The sequence below is a fragment of the Canis aureus genome, chromosome 15, assembly GCF_053574225.1.
Source record: "Canis aureus isolate CA01 chromosome 15, VMU_Caureus_v.1.0, whole genome shotgun sequence".
Classification (NCBI taxonomy): domain Eukaryota; kingdom Metazoa; phylum Chordata; class Mammalia; order Carnivora; family Canidae; genus Canis; species Canis aureus.
This window is the reverse complement of record NC_135625.1, coordinates 33,650,216-33,671,002: the sequence shown is the minus strand read 5'-3', so window position 1 is coordinate 33,671,002 and position 20,787 is coordinate 33,650,216. Positions and strand designations below refer to the sequence as shown.

Genomic DNA, 20,787 nt, shown 5'->3' with positions numbered 1-20,787 from the left:
TTGCAAATAATATATCTGATAAGGGGTTAACACTCAAAATATATAAAGAACTCATTCAAGTCAACACCAAAAAAAAAAAAACAATCCAATTTAAAAATGGGCAGAGAGGGCTGCCTGGGTGGCTCAGGGGTTTAGCCCCTACCTTCCGCCCAGGGCGTGATCCTGGGGTTCCAGGATCAAGTCCCGCATCGGACTCCCTGCATGGAGCCTACTTCTCCCTCTGCCTGTGTCTCTGCCTCTGTGTGTGTGTGTGTCTTTCATGAATAAATAAATAAAATCTTTTTTAAAAAAATGGGCAGAGGTCCTAAATAGAGATTTTTCCAAAAAAGACATACAGATGGCTAACAGACATGAAAAGATGCTCAACATCACCGATCATCAGGGAAATGCAAAGCAAAACCACAATGAGATACCACCTCATGCCTATTAGAATGGCTAAAATCAAGATGAAAGATAAGTGTTAGCAAGGATGTGAAGAAAAAGGAACTCCTGTGCACTGTTGGTGAAAGTGTAAATTGGTATAACCACTGTGGAAAACAGTATGGCGTTTCCTCAGAAAATTAAAAATAGAAATAATATATGATCCAATAATTCCACTATTGGATATTTATTTACCCAGGGAAAACCAAAACTAACTCAAAAGGACATATGCACCCCTATGTTTATTGCAGCAGTACTATTTATAATAGCCAAGACATGTAAGTAACCTAAATGTCCATCAACAGACAAATAGATAAAGAAATTGTAGTAAACACAATGGAATATTACACAGCTATAGAAAAGGATGAGATTACGCCATTTGAGACAACATTGATGAACCCAGAGAGCATTATACTAAGTGAAAGAAGTCAGACTGAGAAAGACAAATACTATATGATTCTACTCATAAATGGAATCTAAAAAATGAGTAAACAAAAAGCAGAATCAGGAGCACCCAGGTGGCTTAGTCGGTTAAGCATTCGAGTTCTGCTCGGGTCATGATCTCAGGGTCCTGGAATAAGCCCTATATTGGGCCCCCTCCTCAGCTGGGAGTCTGCTTCTCTCCCTGTCTGCCCTTCCCCCAGTTTGTGCCTCGTGCTCTCTCTCTCTCTCTCTCTCAAATAAATAAATAAAATCTTTAAAAAAGGAAAAAAGAAAAATCAGAACTACAAATACAGAGAACAAACTGATGGTTGCCAAAGGGAAGGGATGTAGAAAGTTGGGCAAAATGAGTGAAGGGGAAAGGGAGATACGGGCTTCCCAGTTATGGAACGAGTAAGTCATGGCAATGAGAAGCAGAGCATAAGGAATACAGTCCATGATTATAACAGCAATGTAAGGGACAGATAGTAGCTGTACTTCTGGTGAACATAGGATAACTTGCAAAATTACTAGGTTGTACACCCAAAACTAATGTAACATTGCACATTAACTATACTCAAATAAAAAAACAATAACATAAAATTATGCCTGGTATAAAGAAGTCATTCAATGAATACTTACTGAATACATGCATAAACACATCCTAGTATATGCATAAATTTTTTTTCTGAAAGAATACAGAAAAGGCTAAGTGGTAACCTTTAGAGAGAGAAAGACACAGTGTGAAATGGGGAGGGATGTTTTGTTTCTATTTCATATCTTAACATATAGTTTGAATTATATCATTATGTACATGTATTAAATATATTGTTTTTAAGTCATCAGGAGTTATCTGATGTTTTGGACTTTTTTAATAATTTTGTGTACTAAAAATAACAAAAGATTTTTAAGTAATGAAATGGATATCGACAATGAGACCTTTCCCCCGTACTTTAAGTGATCCATCTTCTCCACAGATCAATGAAGTTAAGTACCCACCTAGTGCCCCACTGCTCACCAGTCTTCTCTCTGGAGTATACTCTACCTAAGCATGGCCCATTCTAAAGACCATGCAAGGATTTGCAGTGATTATAAGAACAGAAAGGTGAAGGAGTAACCTTATTACTGGCAAGCATCATTTCCACTAACTAGGGGATGGCCCTAGCCTAAAAATATTTCTGAGTCTATATTCTGTTCACCAAACATAAAATTAAGGTCATGAGGTATAGTACCTTCCTTCCAGTATCTAACATATGCCAACTTCCCTCTTCGATCAGCCTCCTTCCCCTGGGATCCTTCATCTTCAAACAGCTGAGAGGCAACACAGCAAAGGTGTACCCCACTTGAACTTACCACCCCTGCTTCTGTCCCATCCACTTCTCCCTCAGGTCAGGCCATCCTTCCTACCTCCACACCCTATTCTTAAAGTTCTCTACATTTTGAACCATGCCTCCAGAAACCTGTTTTTATCATTGGTAGTTTGTGGCTTAAAAAAAAGTACCCCTTAAATCCACAATGGAGTCATAAAAGCCCAGACCTCCAAAACAGAAAGCCCCAAATATTTCCATGAAATAGATATCTGATTAGTTTATAGCTAAAAAAACAAAATATCATTGAAACCATATATTTAAATATGCATATTAATTTTTTCACATTCCATTGTAACAGAAGCAATAAAACTTACTTAAAAATATAATTTTAAATGGCTGCTTATCATCTCACTATATGGATGCAACACAATTTACCTTAACCATTTCCCATTCATTGGATATTTAAATTGTTTTATTGGATGTATATAACTGTTCAATTATAAGTAATGATAAAATTATTTTATGAAAATCTGCTGTTTGGAAGATTTCCTTAGGAAATATCCTGAGAACTGGAGATGCCAAGTCAAACAGTATTAATAGTTTGGGGGGCTTTCAATATATGTAACCTAAATATAATATAGGCATGTAATTACAATTTATACGCAGTGAGCATGCTCAAGCATTAGACATTTGCTGTTTGATAACTACAGTTGACCCTTGAATGGTGCCAGGGTGAGGGGCAGCAACTTCCCCATGCAGTTGGAAATCCATGTGTAACTTTTGACTATGCAAAAGTTTAACTAACAGCTTACTATCGACCAGAAGACATACTGATAGCATAAACAACTGGTTTCTGCTACCGATTATCACACATTTTGCATGGCATATGAATTATATACTGTATTTTTATATAAAGTAACTAGAGATCATGAATAAATACATTTGCAGCACTGTACTGTATTTTTTTAAGATTTTATTTATTTATTTGAGAAAGAGAGAGAGCATGAGCAGAGGGAAGGGCAGAGGGAGAAGCAGACTCCCAGCGAAGCAACACCAAGATCATGAACTAAGCCAAAGGCAGACTCTTAACCAACTGAGCCATCCAGGTGCCCCCTACTGTATTTATTTTTTAAAATCTTCATATAGAGGTCCTCCTTCCCAACATGGTGCAGTTGGTCAACATCACCATGCTGAACCTGCTGCAGCTAGATGTGCTCAAGAACCAGCTGGACCAGGAAGTGGAGTTCCTGTCCACGTCCATTGTCCAGCTCAAGGTGGTACAGACCAAGTATGGGGAAGCCAAGGACTGTCTGAGTGTGCTGAGCTAGAACAACCAGGGGGAAGAATTATTCGTCCCACTGACGAGTTCTATGTACGTCCCTGGGAAGCTACATGATGTGGAACATGTACTCATTGATAATGGGAACAGGATACTATGTAGAAAAGACAGCTGAGGATGCCAAGGACTTTTTCAAGAGGAAGATAGACTTTCTTACGAAGCAAGTGGAGAAAATCCAACCAGCTCTGCAGGAGAAACATGCCATGAAACAGGCTGTCATGGAGATGATGAGCCAGAAGATTCAGCAGCTCACAGCCCTTGGGGCAACTCAGGCTACTGACAAGGCCTGAGAGCTCCTTTCAGAAAGGGGGCAGAGGGATCCTGCTGTGGGAGCTTGGGACTTCGTGGGCATGGGATCCAGAACGGGAGGGGCTTGTTTCATGCTAATAAGTGTGCCAGCTGGGCAGGAAAATAAATAAACAAACAAATCTTCATATAAATAGACTCACACAGTTCAAACTCGTGTTGTTCAAGGGTCAACTATATATACCTAAAACAGTACCTCATTCTTTTTATATTAATTTGATTCTTTTTGAGAGTAAAGGGTTTGTTTTTTTAATTTTCTTAGAAAATTCTTTAACCTGTTCACATCTTTTCCTCCTTTTATAAGTTTTGGTCTTAATAATATATTTCTTTGTATGCCAAGTATAATTACCTTAAGTATTTGTTAAAAATACTTTCCCAATGTGTTACATGCCATTTACTCTGTATTGTATTGGTTTTGTATTTTTAAATAGAGAAAGGGGTTTTTAAAACTATTTTTACATGAGAAGTCAGGTCTATCAGTCGTCTCTTTCATTGCCTACAAGCTAAAATATCCTTTCCTATCCCTTGATCAGATAATATTCACCTATATTTCTATCATTTTCATGTTTTGTTGACACTTAGTTTTATTCCATCAGAAAATAGATGATCAATTAGTAAGAGAAAATTCTAAACAATTTTCAATTATTTTAGAAGTAATAATTAAATAATCCTACCATTTATTATTGATTTGGTTTGCCTCCTCTTCAGATATTAAAGTCTTATTCACATGAAGTTATTTTTCTAAATTATCTATTCACTTATCTACCAGTACCATGCAGATATAATTGCTATAGTTTTATAAGTGATAACAAATAGTTTAAATAGAATCCAATAAAGTTGTTTCTGCCACATTATATTTCTTTCTCAGCATTTCTTAGTACTATTCTTCTCACCTGTTTGTTCTTCCAAGTGATGTTAAAAAATATATTTTGGCAATTTTCAAGGGAATCCTGTTGGACTTTTTATTACATTAATACTGTAAGTTAATTTGGAAAAAAAAACTGACATTTCACATAAATCCTGCTCCTCTTCAAGAACATTTTATGTCAACATTATTCCAATTCTTTTATATCTCTCAGTTGGGTTTTGTAATGTTCTCCATAGAGATTCACACATTTCATTTTAGTGTTATTCAAAGACATTTTCTCCCTTTTATTACTATTATGAACAAATATTTTTTTCATTGTTACTTCTAACTGGTTATTGCCATAGATATTAGCCACAATAATATTAACCCGGAAAACTTATAAAGCAATTATTACCAAGTGCTCATATCTATAAAAGGGAAATAACTGTGAAGTACTCAGAATGCATCTAACTTTAAGAATGTGTCCTTTTTAAAAAATATTTTATTTTCTCTCCTTTCTCCTTTAATCCCTTTCACTATTTTTTATATTCCCCGTATGAATGAAACCATATAATGTTTGTCCTCCAATTGACTTACTTCACTCAGAAAATGAGTGGGAAATATCAGAGAGGATGACAGAACATGAGAGACTCCTAACTCTGGGAAACGAACAAGGGGTAGTGGAAGGGGAAGTGGGCAGGGGGATAGGGGGACTGGGTGACAGGCACTGAGTGGGGGCACTTGATGGGATAAGCACTGGGTGTTACACTATATGTTGGCAAATCAAACTCCAATAAAAAAATACAAAAAAATAAATATAAATAAATAAGACACAGAGAGAAAGGCAGAGACATAGGCAGATGGGGAAGCAGGCTCCCCACGGGGAGCCCAATGTGGGGCTCGATCACAGGACCCTAGGATCACGTCCTGAGCCAAAGGCAGACACTCGACCTCTGAGCCATCCAAGCATCCCAAGAATTGTGTCTTTCTGATGAACCCTCTAACATAAACTGTGCATACTCCTATATAATTAAATAAACTGATTTTCTCAATTGCTTAAGCTATAATTTTTTAGATATAAGATAATGCTTACTAAACTATGATTGGTTAGAATGATTATTCTGAAATAATTTTTGCTAATAATTAAATAGACCCAGTTGTTTACTAAGATTTCTCCTACTCTATAAAAATAAAACCATGAGAACTATATAAAGGACACTGCTTAATTTTCTCTTCTTAGTAACAGGATAAAGTGGAGGGAAAGGCATATGGGTCTACCTCATTTGAAAATCCTGTAAAATCTCTAAGCTGCATATGCCCTAAAGAAAAAAAGATCAGAATGTGTCTTTATTTTAATGCTGTGAAAATGAACTTTTGCAGCCAAAACTTCAATTCAATCCACCCATATGACAGCTCTTGACCATAGACCAAGAAACACTATGGGAGTGCTACCAACTTCCCAGTATGTCCATTCCGATGAGACAAAAGGCCTTTCTTCTTTTCAAATATAAACATTTAAAGCTTAAAAGTTCCCTCTACATGACATTAGCTGCATCTTACAATTTCAATGTGTTATATTGTCATTTTCATTCAATTTCAAATATTTCCTAAGTTCCTTTGTGTTTTTATTTTTGACCTATGGATTACTTAGAAGAGTATCCATTCTAATTAAATATCTGGGAATGAGGAAATGACCACTAAGTGGGTTCAGGACTTTTTGTGAGGTAGACTCAGCCAGGACTCCATTTATTATCAGGATCCAGATACCACCTTTCTACCTGAGAGGCATGATAATGCCTTTGGGTCCCCAGATATCAGTGTCAACTTGGACCTTGCACTGAAAAGTCTTCAAAATCTCGAGGTATTCCCCTTTCCACGGCATAGGGTTTCCCCAGTACAGGGTTACCCAAGTAAATGTCCATGATCTCTTTGAAAGAGAAAAGAGAAACTCCTTAATGCTTACACTTGCCATAGTGCTTCAGCATTTTTCCTTATGGGAACCACCTTCTCCTTTAGCCAATAGCTTCTGTGTTTGAGAATTGACTCAGTCCTAAAACTGGACAAAGTTAGTGACATTTTATTGGGCTAATTGATATAAGCTTCCTGCTGATTACCCATCCCTAATTTCTCTTGATAGTATAAATTATGCAATACTCTCATGAACTGTCATCTATCTGGACCCAAATAACATTGTGTGCTAGTAACCATTTCCATAGCTCTTGGAAGTTCAAGCCCACTTCACTACCATTCCAACCCTGGCGTTCATTACAATAATGGCACTCATCTTGTTTCAGATGGTTAAGCAATGCCACCTAGCCCCAATCAGGGATGATTCTGTTAACAGCATCTCCTATCATCAGTTCTGACATACAAAACTTCTTAACAGAGGCCTCAGCAATCCTGTGGAGCTCTTGACCTGGGATGTATGGACCTTCAGAGTTGTTCCAAATTGAGACAAGTTGTCCTGGCCTATGTACCCCTGCAATGACCAGTCACTGAATGCAGACTGCTCCCTTGCCCCCCACCTGCAGGAGATAGTATAACTTTTGATGAAGCAGCTCCCTTTAGCCTGAGACTCCCCAAGAGAGATGCTGCTGTGAGCTGTGACAAGCCAGCACTCCTGGCAGCTAGAAGACTAAGGGCTTCAGTTCAGAACAGGAACCTGGATGGCCCATCACAGCATCCACCACAGTAGCATACATGTGAGAAATGATTAATAAGATAAAAGACCTATCATTTTTGGAGGGTGGGAGAGTAAAGGAGTGATGTTTTTTAATTGACTTAATGGTACTCTAGCTCAAATCAGTTAAGGCATTTCCACCAAGCTAATAAAAATAAACTCAGAGGATTAGACACACAGTTTCAAAGTTGTCATTGAATAGCTCTCAGGCAGGACACCTTCTCCAGATACTTCCTTTAGCTTTATGAAGAATGAGAATATTCAGATTGCACATTGGTGGCCTAAAAGTCCAAAGCCTGCTCACAGATATATTTTGATTGGCACGCAGTGTTCTAAAAATCAAATGAGGTGCATATAGCCAAAAATCAATAAATCTCACAATAAAATCAGATTTTAAACTTATCTTGAAAAAAGAGTTTAGAAACACTGGTCTAACAGAGTGAATTCTCAGGAGTAGACTGCACTCTCCCCATTGTTATATTCAATGCCTGGGAGCCCACCTAACCTGGCCCATATTCTGGTAAAAGCACTTTCTATTGCCTGTGGCATAACAAGATTTAAGTTGGCAAAGGTCCAGGAGCAACCAAGAGCCTAGAATGTGTGTGTGTGTGTGTGTGTGTGTGTGTGTGTATCCTAGAGTGTCCGAGCATCACTAATAGAATTTGAAAACACTTTAATCCACATAATTCTTCAAGACCTTTAATCTCCAAAGGCCAGCCATGTGAACAGAGTCTGGGACAACTATGCCAAGAGTGAAAAAAGAAGGCCTTGTACCTTATAACTTCTTAGCCAGTCCAGAATATCCACTTCTCAATGTACTTATAACAGAAATGAACTATGCTTTGCCCCATAATGCTGGCTTCCAGATTAGATATTTTTAAGTTTCCCCTAAATTATCTCCTACACTACCACTCAGTATTAAAAGCTATTTTGTCAGGATGTTTTCATTTTAAATATGTGCATCTTTACAAAAAGAATAGCCCATAGTAAAATTAATCCTCCTGCTCATTGGTTCCAAAGCATGTTATGACATTGAAAGCCCCAGGCACCATAAATTTTGCATAATATGTAGAATGGACCAATGAACTTTGTGTGACCATCTACCCAAATAGACAGCAAGTATCCAGACAAAAGGAAATATAAATGTTAAGAGCACACACACCTAGATGACTGAGGGACCAAATAAGGCAAGGAAAGCAGAAGACTCTATCACCCATGCCAGGGACTGAGAATTAACCTCCTTAAGGTTGACAGAGGGAAAATGGTAGTAACTTTTATTTTAACAAAGAACTGTAGGATCTTTTCCCCCAACATCCGAAAAAGGGATCAAGTCTAAAACCTTGATTATGGTCTGAAACATAAATCTCGATATTAACAGCACTCAAAAGCAAGCTATCTATATGCAACCCCCAAACAGAAGATCTTCAATGAGGCAGGGGAGGGTCATTTAGGGAATTCCTAATAATCATTCTTCTTCAGTGGTAATGGGTTTGGCTACAGCAAGCAGAACAAAGGGAAGGAAATGATGGTGACAGCCTAGGGAAAACAAGCAGAATGCTGAGGTAAGAATATAAGGTTCCTAACATTGGACATTTCACAATGATAAGATAAATCCATCTCACCGGAGTCTTATGGGAATGAGGTAATCAAAATTATGCTATGGCTTATTATGCATAGAATGATGAACAGATGTTTCTGCTCTCCTCTGAGGAGCCAACAAGTAGGAAAGGGCACACACTACAGCACAAAGGATGTCACTGTGTTTCTGCAACTGCAGTATGCATCTGTATCACCTACTGAATCCAAACCTCTTGGGGAACAGGGTCAAGATTTTGCATTTTTAGCAAGCACCAGAGGTGATTCAAATAGGGATGGTCTAAGGATGTTATTTAAATAAACCTTGCACATCAAGTGAACCAGAAGGAAGACTTTTCTAGAAGTTGGGAGTTAAATCTCTAGAATGGAGCGGTAACAGGGAATGCTGAAGACCTAGAACAGAAATCCTGCTCTCCTAGTCACTAGGAAAAGGGGAAAACTATACATTCACTGTGCCTAGTCCAGAAAGAAGAGAATTTGAGGCAAAAATGTTCTCTCTTTAGAATAAAACCTCATTGGCTACATCAGCAGGAAGTCAAGAAGTAAACACTACAGTGGAAAAAGCTCTAGATCGAGCTTACTGGGGAGTGCTCATCGCCTGGCAAGTCTAACTGGCAGAGTAAACTCCACAGCTGCTTTACTCTGTACTTCTTTGGGTACCATCTTCTTTATAAATAACATGAGATTAGCCTAGAATTTCTAGATGCCCCTGTTTAGTTTTCTATTGCTTTATAACAAATTACCAAAACTCAGTAACTTTAAACAAGCCAGGTTTACTATCTCACGGTTTCTGGAAACTAGAAGCCCAGAGCTAGATTCTCTGCTCAAAGTCTCACTGTGCTGAAATCAAGGTGCCAGCCTGGGCTACAATTCTAATCTACAGGTTAGGGTCTTCTGTTATGAACTGAACTGTGTTTCCACAGAATTCATATGTTGAAGCCCTATCCCCAGTGTGACTATATTTGAAGAAAGGAACTTTAGAGAGATAATTAAGGTTAAATGAGGTCATAGGGTGCAGTCCTCATCTGATAGGGATGGTGTCCATATAAGGAAACAGTGAGGAGGCAGCCGTCTGTCTGCAGGCCAGGAAGAGATGCCTCGCCAGAAACCAATCCTGCCAACATCATGATTTCCAAAACTGTGAGAACATAAATTTCTGTTGTTTAAGCCACCCCATTTTGGCATCTTGTTATGGCAGCCCTAGCAGGCTAATACATCCTTCAAGCCTAATGGTTGTAGAAGGATTCAGTTTCTTGTGGTTGTAAGACTGAAGTCTGGATCTCCTTGATGGTTGTCAGCCAAGGGACCATCCTCAGCTTCTACAGGTCTCTTGCATCTTTAAGTCGGTAATGGAGAAGCTCTTGCACACTGAATCTCTCTCATGCTTCAAATCTTTGACTATCTCTGTCTCTAACCTATAGACTCAGATTTTTAAAGCTCACTATGTGTGTGTGTGTGTGTGTGTGTGTGTGTGTGTGTGTGTGTATATATATATTAATAATGTCATGTTCCTGGCAAACCTGGACATATTGCATTATACCATTGTAAAATTTCTGCTTTTATGATTTCCCATAAAAAAATGTAATTTGTGGTCAGTGTCTTTTTTGTTAAAGAAATTAAATAGGATTGTGATTAGAGTTTGTTCTAAAAACTCAAAAACAAGCAAAAAAAATACATTTAGACTACTACCTTTCATCTACAAAAGAACAAAACTAAAGATGTTTTAAATCATTTAGTCCACTGATTTTTTAATATTTCTTTAGCTGAGAAGCTCTTTAATCAAGTGAAATCTTACACATAAACCTCAAATAAGGCTATTCTGCTGAAGTGAAATGAGGTCCCTTTGGCCTACAATAAAAATAGAGACTCACCTGTATGGAACATAATCCTACTCCCTTACTTTACTGAAATCTTTTAAAGTTTAAAGACAGAATATGCTTCATCCAAGCCTATATATTAACATCAGTGGTAAAGTCAAGCCTAGAACTCAGATTTCCCAAGCCTCGGTTTAATGTTCTTTGCAGTCAGCATGTATCATAGACTATAGTTCTCTCCCTGAATCCTTTCCACCTATTGTGCAATAGTTGGAGAATTCGATTCAGCCCACTTCCAGAGATGAAAACTGATAGTTTTAACCTAATCAGTGTGGTCCCATTACCTTTGCCACAGTTAACTGGTTAAGGTCAATGAGACCTAAACTACTTTGTGAATAGCATTCTTTTTTTTTTTTTACCTTTTTTTAATTGAAGTTTGATTTGCCAACATATAATATAACACCCAGTGCTCATCCCATCAAGTGCCCTCCTCAGTGCCCATCACCCAGTTACCCCATTCTCCCGTCCACCTCCCCTTCCACTACCCTTTGTTCATATCCCAGAGTTAGGAGTCTCTCATGTTTTGTCACCCTCTCTAATTTTTCCCATTTTCCCTCCTTTCCCTTATAATCCCTTTCACTATTTCTTATATTATTCAAGTCAAAAGCGAATGATTCAGAAATGAGCATATTCAGGCCACTTAGTCTTGAGAGGAACTTTACTTCAAACAAAGATCCCTCACTCTTCTGAGAGTCATTAGAAGCCTCTCCTCACAAAGACTGATGTTTAGCTTCAAAACATCTCAGTAGCTGATTGAATTGAGGTAAAGAGTCCCTGGCCTATCTTCCAGATGCAAAAGTAAATCATCACTGGAGAAAGAAAACACTGTCCACAGCCTCAGCTTCTTCTTATAACTTTTCATATACTATGTACAACATCCAATCAAAAATTATCAGGCATTGGGATGCCTGGGTGGTTCAGTGGTTGAGCGCCTGCCTTCTGCTCAGGGCGTGATCCTGGAATCCCTGGATCGAGTCCCACATCAGGCTCCTTGCATGGAGCCTGCTTCTCCCTCTGCCGGTATGCCTGCCTCTCTCTCCCTGTGTTTCTCATGAATAAATAAGTAAAAACCTTGAAAAAAATGATCAGGCATCAAAAAAGTTAAGAATTACCTGAAAATTAAAGGGAAAAAAGCAGACAAACAAAACAGACCCATAGAAAATCCAAATAGTGAATGTGTCAGACACAAAATTTAAAATAGCCTTGGCTGATATATTCTATATAAAAAAGCAAGATGGAAAATTTCACAACTGAAAATGATTTTTAAACATCAAATAGAAATTTGGAAACTGAAAAACACAATATTATCAACTTAAGATAGAATTAATGACAGGAAAATAATTCAAAAGAAAATATTGAGTAGATAAGAAGACTCCATGTTATCAGTTCTTCCAAACCTTGTCCATAGATTCAACACAATCTCAAACAAAATCTCAGCAAGTTATTTTGTGGATTTAAAAAACTGATTTTAAAGTTTATATGAAGAGCCAAAAGATCCAGAAGAGTCAACACAATATTGAAGAAGAACAAAATTGAAGGACTGATGTTACTCAATGTCAAAACTTACTGTAAAGTTACAGTAATCAAGAAAGTGTGATATTAACAAAAGAATTTCTAAAATTGATCAAACAGAATAGAGAACCCAGAAATAGACCCACAGAAATATAATCACATGACTGGGGATCCCTGGGTGGCGCAGCGGTTTGGCGCCTGTCTTTGGCCCGGGGCGTGATCCTGGAGACCCGGGATCGAATCCCACGTCGGGCTCCCGGTGCATGGAGCCTGCTTCTTCCTCTGCCTGTGTCTCTGCCTCTCTCTCTCTCTCTCTCTGTGACTATCATAAATAAATAAAAATTAAAAAAAAAAAAAATATATATATATATAATCACATGACCTTTTTATAAAGTAGTAAAGGTAATACAATGGGGAAAAGAAAGTCTTTTTGATAAATGGTGCTGGAACAACTGGACATCCACATACAAATAAATGAATCTATACATAGACTTTATACCCTTAACAAAAATTTACTTATAATGTATTGTGCACCTAAAAGCTAAATTCAAAACTATAAGTTCCTAGAAAATAATATAGGAGAAAACCTAGATAACCTTTGTTATGGGGATAAAGACTTAGATATAACACTAAAGGCATGATCCATGAAAGAAATAATTGATAAGCTGGATTTCATTAAAATTTTTTTTTAAAAAACTATGTTCCATGAAAGACACTAGCAAGAAAATGAGAAGTCACACAGACTGCGAGAAAACATTTATAAAATATACATCTGATAAAGGACTCTTATCCAAAATATACAAGAATTTTAAAAATTCAACAGTAAGAAAACAACAGTTCCATTAAAAAATAGACCAAGGAGCTTAACAGCGACTTACAAAAAAAATATAGAGATGGCAAATAAGCATATGAAAAGATAATCCACATATATCATAAGGGAAATGCAAATTAAAACAATGATATATGACTACACACTTAACAGAATGTCCAAAATTTGAAACAGTGACATCAACTGCTGCCAAGGATGTGGAGCAACAGGTAGGAATGCTGGTGGGAATGCAAAATGGTACAGTTACTTGTGAAGACTGTTTGATGGTTTCTTACAAAACCAAACATACTCTTACCACACAATCCAGCAATTGTGCTCCTTGGTATTTACTCAAAGGAGTTGAAATCTTATGTACACATAAAAATTTGCACATGTATGTTTACAGCAGGTTTATTCACAATTGCCAAAAACTTGGAATCAACAAAATGTTTTCCAGTAGGTGAACTGATAAAACGTGGCATATCCAGACAATGAAATATTCAATGCTAAGAATAAGTTAGCTATCAAGGCATGAAAAAGTATACAGGTAACTTAAATGCATTTTACTAAGTGAAAGAAGACAACCTGAAAAAGCTACATTTATATTATACAAACTATATGATATTCTGGAAGAGGCAAAACTATGGAGATAGGAAAAAAAATCAGTGGTTACCAGGAAATGGGATAGGAATAAAGGATAAATAGGTGGAACACAGGATTTTTAGGGCAGTGAAAATACTTTTTCCATGATACTATATGTATGAACAGATGTCATTATACATTTGTCCAAACCCATACAATATCAAAAGTGATCCCCAAAGTGAACTATAGACTTGAGGTGATAAGGATGTGTCATTACAAGTTCATCAATTGCAACAAATGGACCATTCTAATGGGAGGAAGTTGATAATGGGGGAGGCCAATACATTCATAGGGGCAAAGGGATATATGGGATATCTCTGTGCCTTCCACTCAGTTTTGCTGTGAACCTAAAACTGGTGTAAAAAATAGGCTTTTTTAAAGGGAATATCCAGAATGACTCATAGAGAGAGAGAGAAAAAATAGAAAATCTAAAAAAGTTTAAGACCAAAGGAGTACAATAAAAAAGAAAAATGTAACACATGTAATTGGGATTCTAGGAAAAAAAGAGAGAGAATGGGAATAAAGCAATATTTGGAGTAATACTATTACAAATTTTCCAAAGATAATGAAAGATATCAATCCACAGACCCAAAATGTTCTACAAACCCCAAGAGGGATAAATATCAAGAAAATCGTATCTTGGGGTGCCTAGGTGGCTCAGTCAGTTGAAAGTCTGACTCTTGATTTCAGCTCAGGTCATGATTTCAGGGTCATGAGATGGAGCCCTGTGTCAGGCTCTGTGCTCAGTGGGGAGTCTGCCTGAGATACTCTCTCCCTCTCCTTTTGCCCCTTCCCCTGCTCACTCTTTCTAAATAAATGAGTGAAAAAATAAATATGTAAATAAAATCTCTTTTAAAAATCATAACTGAATATATCAAAATAAGTTACTTACTGTAACTTACTAGTTACAGTTTACTGTAACTTACTAGTTTACTTACTGAACTAAAACTGCTAAAAATCAAAGGTATAAAAAAAATTTTTAGGGACTCCTGGGTGGCTCAGTGGTTAAGAGTCTGCTTTGGCTCAGGTCATGATCCCAGGCTCCTGGGATCAAGTCCCACATCAGACTCCCTACAGGGAGCCTGCTCCTCCCTCTACCTATGTCTCTGCCTCTCTCTGTTTGTCTCTCATAAATAAATAAATAAATTTTTTAAAAACTTTTTAAAGCAGCCAATTTTTTTTTACTTATTTACTCCTTTTTTTTGTATTTTTTTTTATTGGAGTTCAATTTGCCGACATATAGCAAAACACCCAGTGCTCATCCCATCAATTGCCCCCCACAGTGCCCATCACCCAGTCACCCAACCCCCTGCCCACCCCCTTTGCCACCACCCCTTGTTCATTTCCCAGAGTTAGGTGTCTCTCATGTTCTGTCACCCTCACTGATATTTCCCACTCATTTTCTCTCCTTTACCCTTTATTCCCTTTCACTATTTTTTATATTCCCCAAATGAATGAGACCATATCATGTTTGTCCTCCAATTGACTTACTTCATTCAGCATAATACCCTCCAGTTCCATCCACGTTGAAGCAAATGGTGGGTATTTGTCATTTCTAATGGTTAAGTAATATACCATTGTGTGTGTGTGTATGTGTATATATATATATATATATATATATATATATATATATATATATATCACAGCTTCTTTATCCATTCATCTTTCTTTTTTTTCCCCCCATTCATCTTTTGATGGACACCGAGGCTCCCTCCACAGTTTGGCTATTGTGGACATTGCTGCTAATATTTTTTTAAAAATTAAAGATTACTTTCAAACTGGAAAAAACTAAGACTTGCAAAAACTTTTTAAAGACAATATTGAAAGCCAAAAAATAATGGAATAATAGCCTCAAAGTACTTTAAAATTCTATATACAATAAAAATATCTTTAAAGGTAAAAATTTAATAAATTCATTTTCAAACAAATAAAAACTGAGAGAACTTAGCACCAGTAAGTCTACAAAAGAGAGAGAGACATTGAAAGAGAGAAAAGAACTTAGCATGGATTGGAAAAATATAAAACAGTACTATAATAAATTTAAAGACAAATATTTAAGTAATAACAACAAATTTAGCCTGACTAAACAGTCCAATTAAGAGAGAGATATTGGTAGATTTAGAAAACAAAAATTAAAACTTAATTTTGTATTCTTTATAAAAGACATGCCTTCAACACAAAGGGCCTAAAAGTACAAATTGAGAAATATGTATTATGCAATCACTAACCAAAAGAGCTTGTGTGCCTATATTAATACTACTTAAAGTAAACTTTTGGCAAGAAGCATTATTATAGAAGAAAAGTGATATTTCATAATGATAAAAGTTCCATTTTAGCAGGAAGTTATAACAATTTTAAGTGTGTACACATATAACAATATAATCTAAAAATAAAGGAAATGTTGACAGAACTAAAAGGAGGAATAGACAAACTCACAATGATACTAAAAGAGTTTAATATATCTTTCTCAAGAGTTGATAGAACAAGCAGACCAAAAAAAATCAATTAAAGATAGAGAATATTTGAAAAACACAAATTGATCTCCTCATATAGAACACTGACCCTAGGAACTGCAAAGACACAAGCTTTCCAAGTATATATAGGATATTTACCAAATTAAGCCACATGTTGGCCCATAGAGTAATTCTCAATAAATTCCAAAGGAACAAAACCACTTAAAAAATAAAAATAAAAAAATACTTAGAATATGTTCTCTGATTATAGTGAAATTCAACTAGGACTTGACTACAGAAATACAACCAGAAATTATCCATATTTCTCAAATTAAGTGTTTCAAAATTACCCTGGGTCAAAGAAGAAATGGCAAATCAGCAAATGAAAATGAAGGTGTAAACACATTTAAAAATATGCGATATGACTAAATCTGTAATTAGAAGGGAATTTATAGTCTTTAGTAAATATATTTCTGGAAAGAAAGAAGTCTAAAGTCAACTATGGTATCATTATAAGACACCAGTCATTGAGCTTCGGAGCTACCTTGATCAACTCTGACCTCATTTTAAGTTGATCACATCTGCAAAGATTCATTTGCAAATAAGGTCATATTCATAGATATGGGGGTTGGACTTCAACATAACTTTTGGGGGAGTGGAGGAAACATAATTCAACCCACAACATGAAGTACTGAAAATTTGGCCTTTCTTCCACATTTGTGTATGACTCTAATGCTATCTCAATCAAAATTTAGGCAGATTTGTTGTAGAAATGGGAAAGCTACTTTTATAATTAAGATGCAAATAAAAGAAGAGATGAGGCAATTTTGAAAAAAAAATAAAGTCAAAGGACTTACACACACACTCCAGAATGCCTAAAATAAAAAAAATGACATTGCCAAGTATTAGCAAGAATGGAAGCAATTGGAACTCTCCTACACTGCTGTTGGAAGCATAAATTGGAGCAATCATGTAGGATATTGTTTGGTAGTGAGATAACACAACGAATCAGTCAAATAGAAGATTCAGAGGGCTTCCCATGTTCAACAAATAATTACAAGGATACAGGTCATTGTGAGGCATAGGTAAAGCAAGAAAAGATCAGTGATCAACACCACCACTGTTCACATTCTTCCTTGACATGTTAGGAGGCTATAATGCATATGGCCATCACATAAGCAAATGGGAGCTCTTTCAGAATTGAAATTGTGAAACATCTACATTTTATTTTCTGATTATTCAGTATCATAGGTACTATTTTCTTGGAAATCATAACCCTTAAGGAGACATATACCAGGTTTATTTACAAAAAGCAACCTAAATGATTCAAGTACATCCTAAAAAGCATTCCATAGATAAAGACTCTCATGCTAGTAAATACCATCAGCGTACCTGCCTGCAAGTCTTTTTATTAGCACGTTTACAAAGGGTTTATCTAGGTCATTTATTTTTTTCTTTCCCAGGCATCCTCACTAAAGAGAGAAAAATTGATTGCAAGATTGTTGCCAGATCCTTCCTTCCCAGGCAATATTTGTGAAAGCTGAATATATGTATAACCCAACATATAGTGATTCCACTCCTATATTTCTGATAGTAATTCCACTCCCACATTTCTGTTAAACCCAAGTGCATTACATGGACACCAAGAAATATGTAGTATGGAGGTGCCTGGGTGGCTCAGTCATTTAAGTATCTGCCTTCGGCTCAGGTCCTGGGATTGAGCCCTTTGTCAGGCTCCCTACTCAGTAGGAAATAAATAGGAAACCTGCTTCACCCTCTCCCTTCACCTCTTCCCCTGCTTACGTGCTCTCTCTCTCTCTCAAATAAATAAATAAATAAATAAATAAATAAATAAATAAATAAATAAAATCTTATAAAAATATGTAGTATGTCTTTACATAGAAGCCCTATTTGTGATAAGCAAAACAACCCAAATATCTATCAACATTAGAAAAGATAAATTGTGATATATTTGTAAATGGAATACTATATAGCAATGCAAACTACTGAAATACTTCTATACCCAACAACATGATGAATCTTGCAAACACAATGTTGAGTAAAAGAAATCAAGTATAAAACAATACATACCATAGAATTCCAATCAGACAAAGTACCAAAAAGAAAGCAAAATTAATGTATGGTGTTAGATGTCGGGGTGGCAGTTCCTTTAGGAAGCATTTGCTGTTCAATGGGGGCACAGAAAAGGCTTCTGGGGTGCTGTAACATTCTAGGTCTTTAAATGGGTGGTGGTTACATGATTGAATTCAAATTGTATTAAGTTATTGGTTGGTATAGTTACGACTTACCTACTTTTCTGTATGTGTGCTATAATCAAATTTTAAAGATTTTTATTTTTAATTCCCCACTCCACAAACCAGACACTCACCATCTCATTATGAGTGGATGACTTTGCTTCCTCCTTCACAGAGAAAGTAGGTAGAGGTCATCTGTAAAACATGCCTCTTCTTCCGGCCCTACCCAATCAATCACTCCCCCTTCCACACTCACCTGCACCTGAACCTAACACAGCTCTCTTTCCAAGGACAGTGGAAGAGCTAGCCCACTCCTGCCCAGGGAACATTTCTCCCTCTTTGTTCATGATTATCTCTTTGGGAACATCATGCCATGAAGTGCCTTCCTCTTCTCCTTCTCACTGTTTTGTCCTTCCCAGTAGCATCTACAAGCCTCAGCATGTCCCATTATGAAAACCATATTGTAGCCCTAGGGGCCCACCTCCAACTACTGCCCTCTGACTCTCCATCCCCAGCACAGCTGCTTGAAAGACTCAGCTTGTGCTTGCTCCGTCTACTCCGCATCTTGCATTCACTGTGCATAACACTGCAATCTGATTTTGTCCATGCCATTCCACCGAATATATCCTGACCACCTGCTTGCTGGATAATAAAATGTGTATTTTGCAGCCCTTGTCTTAATTTACCTCTCCGAAGCAGTTGGCTCCACACTGCTGAAAATGTTGCACATTCCTCTCTCCAGATTTTCTTTCACCTTCCTGGCTGTTTCTGCACTGCTTAGGCAGTTCACAGCACAGGCATTTGCTTCAAAGCCAGCAGGAGAATGCCTGCTGCTGCTTGTCACTTTTAAAAACTACCTAATCAGGCCAGGCCCACCCAGGATAATCTCACTTTTGATTAACTCAAAAATCAACTAATTAGGGACCTTAATTACATCTGCAAAATCCCTTTACCTTTGCTGTGTAAAGGTACAATGTAACAGGATCACAGGAGCAAGATCTCATCATTCTCACAGGCTTGCTCACACACAGAGAGCAGATTATACAAGAGCATGGACTGCTGGGGTCACTTTGGAATTATGCCAAACACAAGGGCCACAGTTAGGACAGGGCTCCTACAGCAGGGATGTTTCAAAGGGAACTTGTAGGATTCATAGGAGACTTCACCAGGAAATAAGAAGAGGGATGGATTGTTCCCCACCTAGCTGGGGGGGATCATCTTCTTGCCACTCCTATAAGCCACTGCAGGTTCCAAGTGCCCTGGCCTGGGACTGGGAAGTTCTGCCTTGGGCAATAGCGAGCCTTCAGATGGGAGATTTTCCCCTGAAGGCAATGCCCAGATGGGAGTAGGGGATGGACAGAGGGGCAGGAAATCAAAATCTGAAAAGGAATAGGAAGGTTGTCCTTTTTTTACATTTATCAAAAGGAGTCATAAGTCTTTAAAAAATGAAAAATGTTGCACTAAATATTGATCCATAAACACATGATGCATGATCAAAGCTAAGTCAGAGGAGAACAGTGTAAAAGCAGGTGCAGAGGCATGAGCAGAAGAAGCTCCTCCAGCTTCCACCCATGATTTTCCCCCAAGGGCCAAGTACCATGTCCAAGCCTAATGGGTGACAGTATCAGCTGCTGATCACTGAGCTCCCACTAAGTAGCCCTCACTACACAGAACTTGAGGTGTGTTGTATTATCCTCACAACAACAGAGAGTACATATGACCTACAGCTTGTAGATGAAGAAACTTGTAGATTGTTCCAGCAGCCTACCTTGTCACTGGCCAAGCTGGACTCAGGCCAGACTATCTGCCTCCAAGGGCTGTACTCTTTTTTATTTTCAAGATTTTATTTATTCATGAGAGACAGAGAGAGAGAGGCAGAGACACAGGCAGAGGGAGAAGCAGGCTCCATGCAGGGAGCCTGATGTGGAACTTGATCCTGGACTCCAGGATCACGCCCTGGGCTGAAGGCAGACGCTCAACCACTGAGCCACCCAGGGATCCCCAAGGGCTGTACTCTTAAGTAGGATGTTAAACCCCACCAAATAATCCCAAGCACCAACTCTGTGTGGGACAAGGCTAGAAGCTTTGTAGGCATCCTCTCATTCAGGCCTCCACAAGTAGGCATTAGCTCTGTTTTACAAATTAGGAAAAAGGATTAGAAAGCACCTTGCCCAAAAGCATACATGTCAAAACTGAACCTCAAATTCTGATTTACGGTTAAAATATGGATTGTTTCCATGTTTAAGTGTCTCCCTTTTGTAAGTGAGCAAAAAACAACAAAACATGGAGTCTTCTGAGCAGATCTGAACCTCATTAGTTCCAAAA

At 37.5% G+C, this 20,787-nt stretch overlaps 1 pseudogene; it reads left to right on the top strand.

The window, feature by feature from the left end:
- The first annotated feature begins 3,292 nt into the window (after positions 1–3,292).
- LOC144283995 (prefoldin subunit 5 pseudogene) lies at positions 3,293–3,798 on the top strand (annotated as a pseudogene).
- The last annotated feature ends 16,989 nt before the right edge of the window (positions 3,799–20,787 follow it).